Below are 13,293 nucleotides of genomic sequence, written 5' to 3' on the forward strand. Positions count from 1 at the left end.
GGCCTCGCACTGTGCTTTTCTCCGCAGACATTGTGAACACCCCGAAACCCGATGAGAAGGCGATCATGACCTACGTGTCCTGTTTTTTACCATGCCTTCGCTGGGGCAGAGCAGGTAGGCCCATCATTCTGAACAAAACTTCCATCGTCAGCTTTTACTGACGGAGCCTCGGCTTAATGTCCCACCCTGAAGTACAGCACCTCCCCCACAGTGCGGCGCTCCCTCAGCACCGACCCTCCCACAGTGCGGCACTCCCTCAGCACTGACCCTCCCACAGTGCGGCGCTCCCTCAGCACTGACCCTCCCACAGTGCGGCGCTCCCTCAGCACTGACCCTCCCACAGTGCGGCGCTCCCTCAGCACTGACCCTCCCACAGTGCGGCACTCCCTCAGCACTGACCCTCCCACAGTGCGGCGCTCCCTCAGCACTGACCCTCCCACAGTGCGAGCTCCCTCAGCACTGACCCTCCCACAGTGCGGCGCTCCCTCAGCACTGACCCTCCCACAGTGCGGCGCTCCCTCAGCACTGACCCTCCCACAGTGCGGCGCTCCCTCAGCACTGACCCTCCCACAGTGCGGCTCTCCCTCAGCACTGACCCTCCCACAGTGCGGCGCTCCCTCAGCACTGACCCTCCCACAGTGCGGCTCTCCCTCAGCACTGACCCTCCCACAGTGCGGCGCTCCCTCAGCACTGACCCTCCCACAGTGCGGCTCTCCCTCAGCACTGACCCTCCCACAGTGCGGCACTCCCTCAGCACTGACCCTCCCACAGTGCGGCCCTCCCTCAGCAGCGACCCTCCCACAGTGCGGCGCTCCCTCAGCACTGACCCTCCCACAGTGCGGCCCTCCCTCAGCAGCGACCCTCCCACAGTGCGGCGCTCCCTCAGCACTGATCCTCCTACATTGCGGCGCTCCTTCTGCACTAAGGCAGATGAATGTGGGTCAGGACCAAGTGAGATGGGTGAGGGTCCGGATGGAGGGAGATGGGGAGAAGAGGATATGGACGGAGGGGGATCGAGTGAGGGGTTAGTGATCGAGGGGGACGTGGAGAGTTGAGTAGATTTTGCAGTTAAGGGCCAGCGGGGGGACATTTGAGGCCTAGTCTAGGCTCTAATCCTGCCTGTCGATTTGTTTGTCCCTGCAGGTTGAGCTAAGGGCCAGCGGGGGGGGGATTTGAGGCCTGGCCGGGTCCCTAATCCTGGCTGTTGATTTGTTCGGCCCTGCAGGTTGAGTTAAGGGCAAATGGGAGGGGATTTGAGGCCTAGTCAAGGCTCTAATCCAGGCTGTCGATTTATTTGTTGCCTCCGGTTGAGCTAAGGGCCAGTGGGGGGGATTTGAGGCCTAGTCGTGACTCTAATCTGGCTGTTGATTTGTTCGGCCCGGCAGGTTGAGCTAAGGGCCAGCGGGGAGGATTTGAGGCCTAGTCAAGTCCCTAATCCTGGCTGTCGATTTATTTGTCGCTGCAGGTTGAGTTAAGGGCCAGTGGTGGGGGGATTTGAGGCCTGGTTGAAGCTCTAATCCTGGCTGTCGATTTGTTTGGCCCTGCAGGTTGAGCTAAGGGCCAATGGGGGGGATTTGAGGCCTAGTCAAGGCTCTAATCCAGGCTGTCGATTTATTTGTCGCTGCAGGTTGAGTTAAGGGCCAGCGGGGAGGATTTGAGGCCTAGTCGAGTCCCCAATCCTGGCTGTTGATTTGTTCGGCCCGGCAGCTTGAGTTAAGGGCCAGTGGGGGGGCTCTGAGGCCTAGTCAAGGCTCTAATCCAGGCTGTCGATTTGTTTGTCGCTGCAGGTTGAGCTGAGGGCCAGCGGGGAGGATTTGAGGCCTAGTCGAGTCCCTAATCCAGGCTGTTGATTTGTTTGTCCCTCCAGGCTGAGACTGCTGCCAACAGGATCTGTAAGGTTCTTGCTGTGAATCAGGAGAATGAGAAGCTAATGGAAGAATATGAGAAGTTGGCGAGTGAGGTACGTGATGGAAAATACACCTCGCGCAGCTCCGGAACGACAACCAGATCCTCGGAACCAGACCGGCTGCTCCCTCAGTCTCCCCACACCATCCCCGACTCCGGTAACCCCCTCATCCCCGTGAAATCCATCATCGCCTCGGGGACAGAGTCACCGACAGAGGAAACAGGAGGAGGCCATTCAACCCCTCTCCCCAAGCCTCTCACACAGGAACAGGAGGAGGCCATTCAGCCCCTCTCCCTCGAGCCTGTTACACAGGAACAGGAGGAGGACATTTAGTCCCTCTCCCTCGAGCCTGTTACACAGGAACAGGAGGAGGCCATTCAGCCCCTCTCTCTCTCCAGCCTGTTACACAGGAACAGGAGGAGGCCATTCAGCCCCTCTCCCCAAGCCTCTCACACAGGAACAGGAGGAGGCCATTCAGCCCCTCTCTCTCTCCAGCCTGTTACACAGGAAACAGGAGGAGGCCATTCAGCCCCTCTCCTCCAGCCTGTTGCACAAGAACAGGAGGAGGCCATTCAGCCCCTCTCCCTCGAGCCTGTTACACAGGAACAGGAGGAGGCCATTCAGCCCCTCTCCTCAAGCCTGTTTCAAAGGAACAGGAGGAGGCCATTCAGCTGCTCTCCCTGAGCTTGTTACACAGGAACAGGAGGAGGCCATTCAGCCCCTCTCCTCCAGCCTGTTACACAGGAACAGGAGGAGCCATTCAGCCCCTCTCCTCAAGCCTGTTTCAAAGGAACAGGAGGAGGCCATTCAGCTGCTCTCCCTGAGCTTGTTACACAGGAACAGGAGGAGGCCATTCAGCCCCTCTCCTCCAGCCTGTTACACAGGAACAGGAGGAGCCATTCAGCCCCTCTCCTCCAGCCTGTTACACAGGAACAGGAGGAGGCCATTCAGCCCCTCTCCTCCAGCCTGTTACACAGGAACAGGAGGAGGCCATTCAGCCCCTCTCCCTCGAGCCTGTTACACAGGAACAGGAGGAGGCCATTCAGCCCCTCTCCCTCGAGCCTGTTACACAGGAACAGGAGGAGGCCATTCAGCCCCTCTCTCTCTCCAGCCTGTTACACAGGAACAGGAGGAGGCCATTCAGCCCCTCTCTCTCTCCAGCCTGTTACACAGGAACAGGAGGAGGCCATTCAGCCCCTCTCCCCCAGCCTGTTGCACAGGAACAGGAGGAGCCATTCAGCCCCTCTCCTCCAGCCTGTTACACAGGAACAGGAGGAGGCCATTCAGCCCCTCCTCGAGCCTGTCCCCCATTTGATTTGATCTCCGCTGGTCCCTATCCTGTTCCTGTAATCATTAATCGCCTCAACACAACAAAAATCCACCAATGTCAATTTGGAGATTTCCAACTGGGCCCCTCCTGCCCTCAATTACTCTTTCCTTAATTCCCTCTTTTCTGCCCTACCTCTCTGTCTCTTTTTTCTCTTTATCCCTCTCTCTATCTCTGTCTCCCTCACTCCCACTCTCACTCTCTCTCCTCTCTCTTTCTCTCCCCCTCTCTCTGCCCCCCCAGCCTCTCCCTTAACTTTCTCCCCCTCTTTCCAATCTATCCCACTCTCTCTTTTTCTGTCTCTCTCACTTTCTCTCTCTGTCTATCTCTCTCTCTCATAGAACAGTACAGCACAGAACAGGCCCTTCGGCCCACGATGTTGTGCCGAGCTTTATCTGAAACCAAGATCAAGCTATCCCACTCCCTATCATCCTGGTGTGCTCCATGTGCCTATCCAATAACCGCTTAAATGTTCCTAAAGTGTCTGACTCCACTATCACTGCAGGCAGTCCACTCCACACCCCAACCACTCTCTGCGTAAAGAACCTACCTCTGACATCCTTCCTATATCTCCCACCACGAACCCTATAGTTATGTCCCCTTGTAATAGCTCCATCCCACCCGAGGAAATAGTCTTTGAACGTTCACTCTATCTATCCCCTTCATCATCTTATAAACCTCTATCAAGTCTCCTCTCAACCTCCTCCGCTCCAGAGAGAACAGCCCTAGCTCCCTCAACCTTTCCTCATAAGACCTACCCTCCAAACCAGGCAGCATCCTGGTAAATCTCCTCTGCACTCTTTCCAGCGCTTCCACATCCTTCTTATAGAGAGGTGACCAGAACTGCACACAATATTCCAAATGTGGTCTCACCAAGGTCCTGTACAGTTGCAGCATAACCCCACGGCTCTTAAACTCCAACCCCCTGTTAATAAAAGCTAACACACTATAGGCCTTCTTCACAGCTCTATCCACTTGAGTGGCAACCTTCAGAGATCTGTGGATATGGACTCCAAGATCTCTCTGTTCCTCCACATTCCTCAGAACCCTACCTTTGACCCTGTAATCCACATTTAAATTAGTCCTACCAAAATGAATCACCTCACATTTATCAGGGTTAAACTCCATTTGCCATTTTTCAGCCCAGCTTTGCATCCTATCAATGTCTCTTTGCAGCCTACAACAGCCCTCCACCTCATCCACTACTCCACCAATCTTGGTCTCATCAGCAAATTTACTGATCCACCCTTCAGCCCCCTCCTCCAAGTCATTAATAAAAATCACAAAGAGCAGAGGACCAAGCACTGATCCCTGCGGCACTCCGCTAGCAACCTGCCTCCAATCCGAAAATTTTCCATCCACCACCACCCTCGGTCTTCGATCAGATAGCCAGTTACCTATCCAATCGGCCAACTTTCCCTCTATCCCACACCTCCTCACTTTCATCATAAGCCGACCTTTAGTAAGGCGTTTGATAAGGGGGACCTTATCAAACGCCTTACTAAAATCCATGTATATGACATCAACTGCCCTACCTTCATCAACACACTTAGTTACCTCCTCAAAGAATCCAATCAAATTTGTCTCTCCTTCTTTCTTACTGTCTCTCTCTCTCTCTCTGTCTCTCTCTCTCTGTCTTTCTCTCTCTCTCTCTGTCTCTCTCTCTCTGTCTTTCTCTCTCTGTCTCTCTTTCTCTGTCCCTCTCTTTCTGTCTCTCTCTCTCTCTGGCTCTCTCTCTCTGGCTCCCTCTCTCTGTCTCTCTCTGTCTCTCTCTCTGTCTCTCTCTCTGTCTCTCTCTCTGTCTCTCTGTCTCTCTCTCTGTCTCTCTGTCTCTCTCTGTCTCTCTCTCTCTCTCTGTCTCTCTCTGTCTCTCTCTCTCTGTCTCTCTCTGTCTCTCTCTGTCTCTCTCTGTCTCTCTCTCTCTCTCTGTCTCTCTCTGTCTCTCTCTCTCTGTCTCTCTCTGGGTCTTTCTCTCTGTCTCTCTCTGTCTCTCTCTCTGTCTCTCTGTCTCTCTCTCTGTCTCTCTCTCTGTCTCTCTCTCTGTCTCTCTGTCTCCCTCTCTGTCTCTCTGTCTCCCTCTGTCTCTCTCTGTCTTTCTCTCTCTGTCTGTCGCTCTGTCTCTCTCTGTCTCTCTCTCGCTGTCTCTCCCTCTCCCTCTCTCACACACTCTCTCTCCCTCTCTCTCCCTCTCTCACACACTCTCTCTCCCTCTCTCTCTCTCTCACACTCACTCTCTCCCTCTCCCTCTCTCTCTCTCTCTCTCTCACACTCACTCTCTCCCTCTCTCTCTCCCTCTCAGTTACTGGAATGGATCCGTCGTACGATCCCGTGGTTGGAGAACCGGATTCCGGAGAAGACGATGCGGGCCATGCAGCAGAAGCTGGAGGATTTTCGGGACTATCGTCGAGTGCACAAACCCCCGCGTGTACAGGAGAAATGCCAGCTGGAGATTAACTTCAACACACTGCAGACCAAGCTGCGCTTGAGCAACCGGCCCGCCTTCATGCCCTCCGAGGGGAAGATGGTGTCTGTACGTACCGGGGCGCGGCGGGGAGGGGGGTGCCGGGGGGGGGAGGGGGGAATCACTGCCCTTCTCCACAACCGTCCCAAAGTCCCTCAATCCGCCGGCCGCCTTGGACATGACCTTCCCAAAATGGCCGCCTGGGACCTGACCTTCCCAAAATGGCCGCCTGGGACCTGACCTTCCCAAAATTGGCCACCAAGCAAATGGTCACCTCGGGAACGCCCAAGATGGCGGCATTGCTGGGCCGGCCGCCAACAAGATGGCGGCGATCCGCCCGGCTACCATCTTGGGCACCACACTGGAGGGGGCCACTCGGCCCCTCGGGCCTGCTAGCCCATCTGATCGGACCGTGGGCCGATCCGGGTGGGGTCTCAATTCCACTTTCCTGTCTCTGACCCCCCCCCCCCCGGATAACCCTTGACCCCGTTAACCCTTGACCCCTCCCAACCGCCCTGTGTCCATCGGAAATCTCTCTCCCCTCGACATATATTCAGTGACCCCCCCCCCACCGAGACGGGGGCAGACGGAAGGTTCCGGCCTCTCTCTAAGCGTTGCCGTCGATTCCCGACAGGATATTGCCAATGCGTGGAAAGGGTTGGAACAAGTTGAGAAGGGTTACGAGGAGTGGTTACTGACGGAGATCCGGCGGCTCGAGCGATTGGATCATCTGGCTGAGAAATTCAAACAGAAGTGCACACTGCACGAGTCCTGGACAGCAGGTAGGTCCCTCGGAGGGCCCGTCCCTCACTCAGCCTGTCCCTCACTAACCCTGCCCCTCACTGACTCTGTCCCTCACTCAGCCCGTCCCTCACTCAGCCCGTCCCTCACTCAGCCCGTCCCTCACTCAGCCCGTCCCTCACTCAGCCCGTCCCTCACTCAGCCCGTCCCTCACTCAGCCTGTCCCTCACCCAGCCTGTCCCTCACCCAGCCCGTCCCTCACTCAGCCCGTCCCTCACTCAGCCCGTCCCTCACTCAGCCCGTCCCTCACTCAGCCCGTCCCTCACTCAGCCCGTCCCTCACCCAGCCCGTCCCTCACTCAGCCCGTCCCTCACTCAGCCCGTCCCTCACTCAGCCCGTCCCTCACTCAGCCCGTCCCTCACTCAGCCCGTCCCTCACCCAGCCCGTCCCTCACTCAGCCCGTCCCTCACTCAGCCCGTCCCTCACTCAGCCCGTCCCTCACCCAGCCTGTCCCTCACCCAGCCTGTCCCTCACCCAGCCTGTCCCTCACCCAGCCTGTCCCTCACTCAGCCTGTCCCTCACCCAGCCTGTCCCTCACCCAGCCTGTCCCTCACCCAGCCCGTCCCTCACCCAGCCCGTCCCTCACCCAGCCCGTCCCTCACCCAGCCCGTCCCTCACCCAGCCTGTCCCTCACCGACCCTGTCCCTCACTGACCCTGTCCCTCACTTACCCTGTCCCTCACTTACCCTGTCCCTCACTTACCCTGTCCCTCACTTACCCTGTCCCTCACTAACCCTGTCCCTCACTTACCCTGTCCCTCACTAACCCTGTCCCTCACTAACCCTGTCCCTCACTAACCCTGCCCCTCACTTACCCTGTCCCTCACTTACCCTGTCCCTCACTTACCCTGTCCCTCACTAACCCTGTCCCTCACTAACCCTGTCCCTCACTAACCCTGTCCCTCACTTACCCTGTCCCTCACTAACCCTGTCCCTCACTTACCCTGTCCCTCACTTACCCTGTCCCTCACTAACCCTGTCCCTCACTAACCCTGTCCCTCACTAACCCTGTCCCTCACTAACCCTGTCCCTCACTTACCCTGTCCCTCACTTACCCTGTCCCTCACTAACCCTGTCCCTCACTGACTCTGTCCCTCACTGACTCTGTCCCTCACTGACTCTGTCCCTCACTGACTCTGTCCCTCACTGACTCTGTCCCTCACTTACCCTGTCCCTCACTTACCCTGTCCCTCACTTACCCTGTCCCTCACTTACCCTGTCCCTCACTTACCCTGCCCCTCACTTACCCTGTCCCTCACTTACCCTGTCCCTCACTAACCCTGTCCCTCACTTACCCTGTCCCTCACTTACCCTGTCCCTCACTTACCCTGTCCCTCACTAACCCTGTCCCTCACTAACCCTGTCCCTCACTAACCCTGTCCCTCACTTACCCTGTCCCTCACTAACCCTGTCCCTCACTTACCCTGTCCCTCACTTACCCTGTCCCTCACTTACCCTGCCCCTCACTTACCCTGTCCCTCACTAACCCTGTCCCTCACTTACCCTGTCCCTCACTTACCCTGTCCCTCACTAACCCTGTCCCTCACTTACCCTGTCCCTCACTTACCCTGTCCCTCACCCAGCCTGTCCCTCACCCACCCTGTCCCTCACCCACTCTGCCCCTCACCCACCCTGTCCCTCACCCACTTTGCTCCTCACCGAGCCTGTCCCTCACTCCTGCTGTCCCTCACTCCTGCTGTCCCTCACCCACCTTGCCCTCCATCTGAACCTACCCAACTCCCTCCATTCCTCTCTCTCTCTCTCCACCCCGCTCTCTCTCTCTCTCTCTAACCCCGCTCTCTCTCTCTCTAACCCCGCTCTCTCTCCCTCTCTCTAACCCCGCTCTCTCTCTCTCTCTCTAACCCCGCTCTCTCTCTCTCTAACCCCGCTCTCTCTCTCTCTCTAACCCCGCTCTCTCTCTCTCTCTAACCCCGCTCTCTCTCTCTCTCTAACCCCGCTCTCTCTCTCTCTAACCCCGCTCTCTCTCTCTAACCCCGCTCTCTCTCTCTCTCTAACCCCGCTCTCTCTCTCTCTCTCTCTAACCCCGCTCTCTCTCTCTCTAACCCCGCTCTCTCTCTTCTCTCTCTAACCCCGCTCGCTCTCTTCTCTCTAACCCCGCTCTCTCTCTCTCTCTCTCTACCCCCGCTCTCTCTCTCTCTAACCCTCTCTCTCTCTCTCGCTCTCTCTCTCTAACCCCGCTCTCTTCTCTCTCTCTAACCCCGCTCTCTCTCTCTCTCTCTCTCTACCCTGCTCTCTCTCTCTCTCTAACCGCTCTCTCTCTCCCTCTCTAACCCCGCTCTCTCTCTCTCTCTCTCTAACCCCGCTCTCTCTCTCTCTCTCTAACCCCGCTCTCTTCTCTCTCTCTCTCTCTCTAACCCCGCTCTCTCTCTCTCTCTAACCCCGCTCTCTCTCTCTCTAACCCGCTCTCTCTCTCTCTCTAACCCCCGCTCTCTCTCTCTCTCTAACCCCGCTCTCTCTCTCTCTCTAACCCCACTCTCTCTCTCTCTCTCTCTCTAACCCCCGCTCTCTCTCTCTCTAACCCCACTCTCTCTCTCTCTCTCTCTCTAACCCCGCTCTCTCTCTCTCTCTAACCCCGCTCTCTCTCTCTCTCTAACCCCGCTCTCTCTCTCTCTCTAACCCCTCTCTAACCCCGCTCTCTCTCTCTCTCTAACCCCGCTCTTTCTCTCTCTCTAACCCCGCTCTCTCTCTCTCTCTAACCCCGCTCTCTCTCTCTCTAACCCCGCTCTCTCTCTCTCTAACCCCACTCTCTCTCTCTCTCTCTCTCTAACCCCGCTCTCTCTCTCTCTCTCTAACCCCGCTCTCTCTCTCTCTCTCTAACCCCGCTCTCTCTCTCTCTCTCTCTCTCTAACCCCGCTCTCTCTCTCTCTCTCTAACCCCGCTCTCTCTCTCTCTCTCTAACCCCGCTCTCTCTCTCTCTCTCTAACCCCGCTCTCTCTCTCTCTCTAACCCCGCTCTCTCTCTCTCTCTCTCTCTAACCCCGCTCTCTCTCTCTCTCTCTCTCTAACCCCGCTCTCTCTCTCTCTAACCCCGCTCTCTCTCTCTCTCTAACTCCGCTCTCTCTCTCTCTCTCTAACCCCGCTCTCTCTCTCTCTCTCTCTAACCCCGCTCTCTCTCTCTCTCTCTCTAACCCCGCTCTCTCTCTCTCTAACCCCGCTCTCTCTCTCTCTCTCTCTAACCCCGCTATCTCTCTCTCTCTCTAACCCCGCTCTCTCTCTCTCTCTCTAACCCCGCTCTCTCTCTCTAACCCCGCTCTCTCTCTCTCTCTCTAACCCCGCTCTCTCTCTCTCTCTCTCTCTAACCCCGCTCTCTCTCTCTCTCTCTCTAACCCCGCTCTCTCTCTCTCTCTAACCCCGCTCTCTCTCTCTAACCCCACTCTCTCTCTCTCACCCCGCTCTCTCTCTCTCTCTCTCTAACCCCGCTCTCTCTCTCTCACTCTCTCTAACCCCGCTCTCTCTCTCTCTCTCTCTCTAACCCCTCTCTCTCTCTCTCTCTCTCTAACCCCGCTCTCTCTCTCGCTCCAGGTAAGGAGGAGGTGTTGACTCGGAAGGATTATGAGTCAGCGACTCTGATGGAGATTCGAGCCCTCATGAGGCAACACGAAGCGTTTGAGAGTGACCTGGCTGCTCACCAGGACCGAGTGGAGCAAATCGCGGCCATCGCCCAGGAACTCAAGTAGGAATGACGAGACATCCCCCTCCCCCCCTCCTCCACCCTCCCCCACCTCCCCCCTCCCCCCCACCTCTCCCCTCGCCCCCCACTCCCCCCCGCCTCTCCCCTCCCCCCTCCCCCCACCTCCCCCCTCCCCCCCACCTCTCCCCTCGCCCCCACTCCCCCCACCTCCCCCTCCCCCACCTCTCCCCTCGCCCCCACTCCCCCCACCTCCCCCCTCCCCAACCTCTCCCCTCGCCCCCCACTCCCCCCACCTCCCCCCTCCCCCACCTCTCCCCTCGCCCCCCACTCCCCCCCACCTCTCCCCTCTCCCCCCCACCTCTCCCCTCTCCCCCCCACCTCTCCCCTCTCCCCCCCACCTCTCCCCTCCCCCCTCCCCCAACTCTCCCCTCACCCCCCACTCCACCTCTACCCTCAACCCCCTCTCCCCGCGCCCCCCACTCCCCCCACCTCTCCCCTCACCCCCCACTTCCCCTCCACCTCTCCCCTCACCCCCCTCTCCCCCCCACCTCTCCCCTCACCCCCCTCTCCCCCCCACCTCTCCCTCGCCCCCCTCTCCCCCCACCTCTCCCCTCGCCCCCCACTCCCCCCCACCTCTCCCCTCGCCCCCCTCTCCCCCCCACCTCTCCCCTCGCCCCCCACTCCCCCCCACCTCTCCCCTCGCCCCCCTCTCCCCCCCACCTCTCCCCTCGCCCCCCACTCCCCCCCACCTCTCCCCTCGCCCCCCTCTCCCCCCACCTCTCCCCTCGCTCCCCACTCCTCCCCACCTCTCCCCTCACCCCCCCACTCCTCGCCCCCCTCTCCCCCCCACCTCTCCCCTCGCCCCCCACTCCCCCCCACCTCTCCCCTCGCCCCCCACTCCCACCCCACCTCTCCCCTCGCCCCCCTCTCCCCCCCACCTCTCCCCTCGCTCCCCACTCCTCCCCACCTCTCCCCTCACCCCCCCACTCCTCGCCCCCCACTCCCCCCCACCTCTCCCCTCGCTCCCCACTCCCCCCCACCTCTCCCCTCGCCCCCCACTCCCCCCACCTCTCCCCTCACCCCCCTCTCCCCCCCACCTCTCCCCTCGCCCCCCACTCCCCCCCACCTCTCCCCTCGCCCCCCACTCTCCCCTCACCCCCTCCCCCACCTCTCCCCTTGCCCTCCTCTCCCCTCCCCTCCCCTACTCCCCTCCCTCACTGTCCCCCACATGTCGCGACCCCCCTCGCAATCACTATTCCTCTCTCACCCTCCATCCCTCTCTCTCGCCATTGTGGCCCAGCGGGTTAGCGCTGCTGCCTCACAGCGTCAGGGTCCCGGGTTCGATTCCCGGCTTGGGTCACTGTCTGTGCGGAGTCTGCACGTTCTCCCCGTGTCTGCGTGGGTTTCCTCCGGGTGCTCCGGTTTCCTCCCACAGTCCGAAAGACGTGCTGGGTTAGGGTGCATTGACCCGAACAGGCGCCGGAGTGTGGGCGACTCGGGGATTTTCACAGTAACTTCATTGCAGTGTTAATGTAAACCTACTTGAGACGCGAATAAATAAACTAAAACCCTCTCTCTCCCTCCGTCCCTCTGCCTCATTTTCTCTTGCTCTCTATCTCTCTTTCCACTCTGCCCCCAAGTCTCTCTTTATCTCTCCCTTCACATCTATCACCCTCTCTCTCTGTCTCTCCCTCCCTGCCCTCTCTGGCCCTCCCCCTCTCCCCGTCTCTCTCTCTCCCCCCTCCCTCCATCTCTCTTCTTCCTCGTCCCCCTCTCTTCCTCTTTTTTTCCCTCTCCATCTCTCTCTCCCCCTCCCACACTCTGTCTTTTCCCCTCTATCTGTCCCTCCTTCCCTCCCCTCCGTCTTTCTCCCTCCTCCTCCCTCCTCTTCCTCCCTCTCTCTCTTCCTCTCTCTCCCTCTCCCTCCCCGTCTCTCCCTTCTCCCTCCCTCCGTCTATCCCCCTCCCTCCGTCCATCTCTCTCCCTCCTCCTCTCCCTCTCTCACTCCCTCTCCATCTCTCTCTCTCTCTTCATCCCTCTGTCTTTCCCCCTCCCTCTCTTCTTCCTTCTCTCCCTCTCCATTCCTCTGTCTTTCCCCCTCCCTCTCTCTCCTTCTCCGTCTCTCTCTCTCCATTCCTCTGTCTTTCCCCCTCCCTCTCTCTCCTTCTCCGTCTCTCTCTCTCCATCCCTCTGTCTTTCCCCCCTCTCTCTTTCCCTCTCCATCTCTCTCTCCTCTTCCCTCTCTCTCCGTCTCTCCCTCTCTGTCTCTCCCACCCAGCCAAAACAAACTATTTCTCTATCGACCCCCCTCGCCGATCATCTCGTTCCTTCCCCCCCCACACCCCCCCCCCCCCCCACCCCTTGATTAGATCCACCCCTTCCTGTCCTCAGGGAGGTGGGACCCATTCTGCACTAGGCCCGCTTGGTAATTTAACACCCGCCCCCCTCTCTGCCCCAGGCCCGTGGGATCGCGCTGTGCCTCGCGTTGACCTCTCATCCCGGTTACTGTGTGTGTTGCAGTGAGCTGGATTACCACGATGCCGCCAGCGTCAACAGCCGTTGCCAGGCGATCTGTGACCAGTGGGACAGCCTGGGTACCTTGACCCAGAAGAGGAGGGACGCCCTGGAGGTAGGCCTCAGGCTTCAGGCCCTCGGCCCGAGCACCGGGCCCAGTGAGCTCTTCGATCCCTGGTGTGGAAGCAGTTTCACCTCACTCTCTCTCTCTCTCTCTCTCTCTCTCTCTCCCTCACACGTCCCCTCCCAGCGGAATGAGAAACTTCTAGAAACCATTGACCAGTTGTACCTGGAGTTCGCCAAGCGAGCGGCTCCTTTCAACAACTGGATGGACGGAGCCATGGAGGATCTGCAGGACATGTTCATCGTTCACAGTATCGAGGAGATTCAGGTAGGACCAGCAAGAGGGGCGGCACAGCGGGTTAGCACTGCCGCCTCACAGCGCCGGGGACACGGGTTCAATTCCCGGCTTGAGTCACTGTCTGTGTGGAGTTTGCACGTTCTCCACGTGTCTGCGTGGGTTTCCTCCGGGTGCTCCGGTTTCCTCCCATATTCAAAGATGTGCGGGTTAGGTGGATTGGCCATGCTAAATTGCCCCTTAGTGTCCAAAGATGTGTAGGTTGGGTGGATTGGC

At 58.8% G+C, this 13,293-nt stretch overlaps 1 pseudogene across 1 annotated transcript in view; it reads left to right on the plus strand.

Annotated features, from left to right (window-relative positions):
* Positions 1 to 50: 50 nt before the first annotated feature.
* LOC144489754 (alpha-actinin-2-like) overlaps positions 51 to 13,293 on the plus strand; it is a 38,564-nt pseudogene continuing 25,321 nt past the window's right edge. Inside the window, exons 1-7 of the transcript XR_013497044.1 lie at positions 51 to 114; positions 1,868 to 1,960; positions 5,533 to 5,763; positions 6,329 to 6,476; positions 10,037 to 10,187; positions 12,666 to 12,774; positions 12,910 to 13,050. The product of XR_013497044.1 is annotated as an alpha-actinin-2-like (transcript). The remainder of the gene's footprint in view (positions 115 to 1,867; positions 1,961 to 5,532; positions 5,764 to 6,328; positions 6,477 to 10,036; positions 10,188 to 12,665; positions 12,775 to 12,909; positions 13,051 to 13,293) is intronic.

The sequence above is a fragment of the Mustelus asterias genome, unplaced genomic scaffold, assembly GCF_964213995.1.
Source record: "Mustelus asterias unplaced genomic scaffold, sMusAst1.hap1.1 HAP1_SCAFFOLD_2502, whole genome shotgun sequence".
Lineage (NCBI taxonomy): Eukaryota > Metazoa > Chordata > Chondrichthyes > Carcharhiniformes > Triakidae > Mustelus > Mustelus asterias.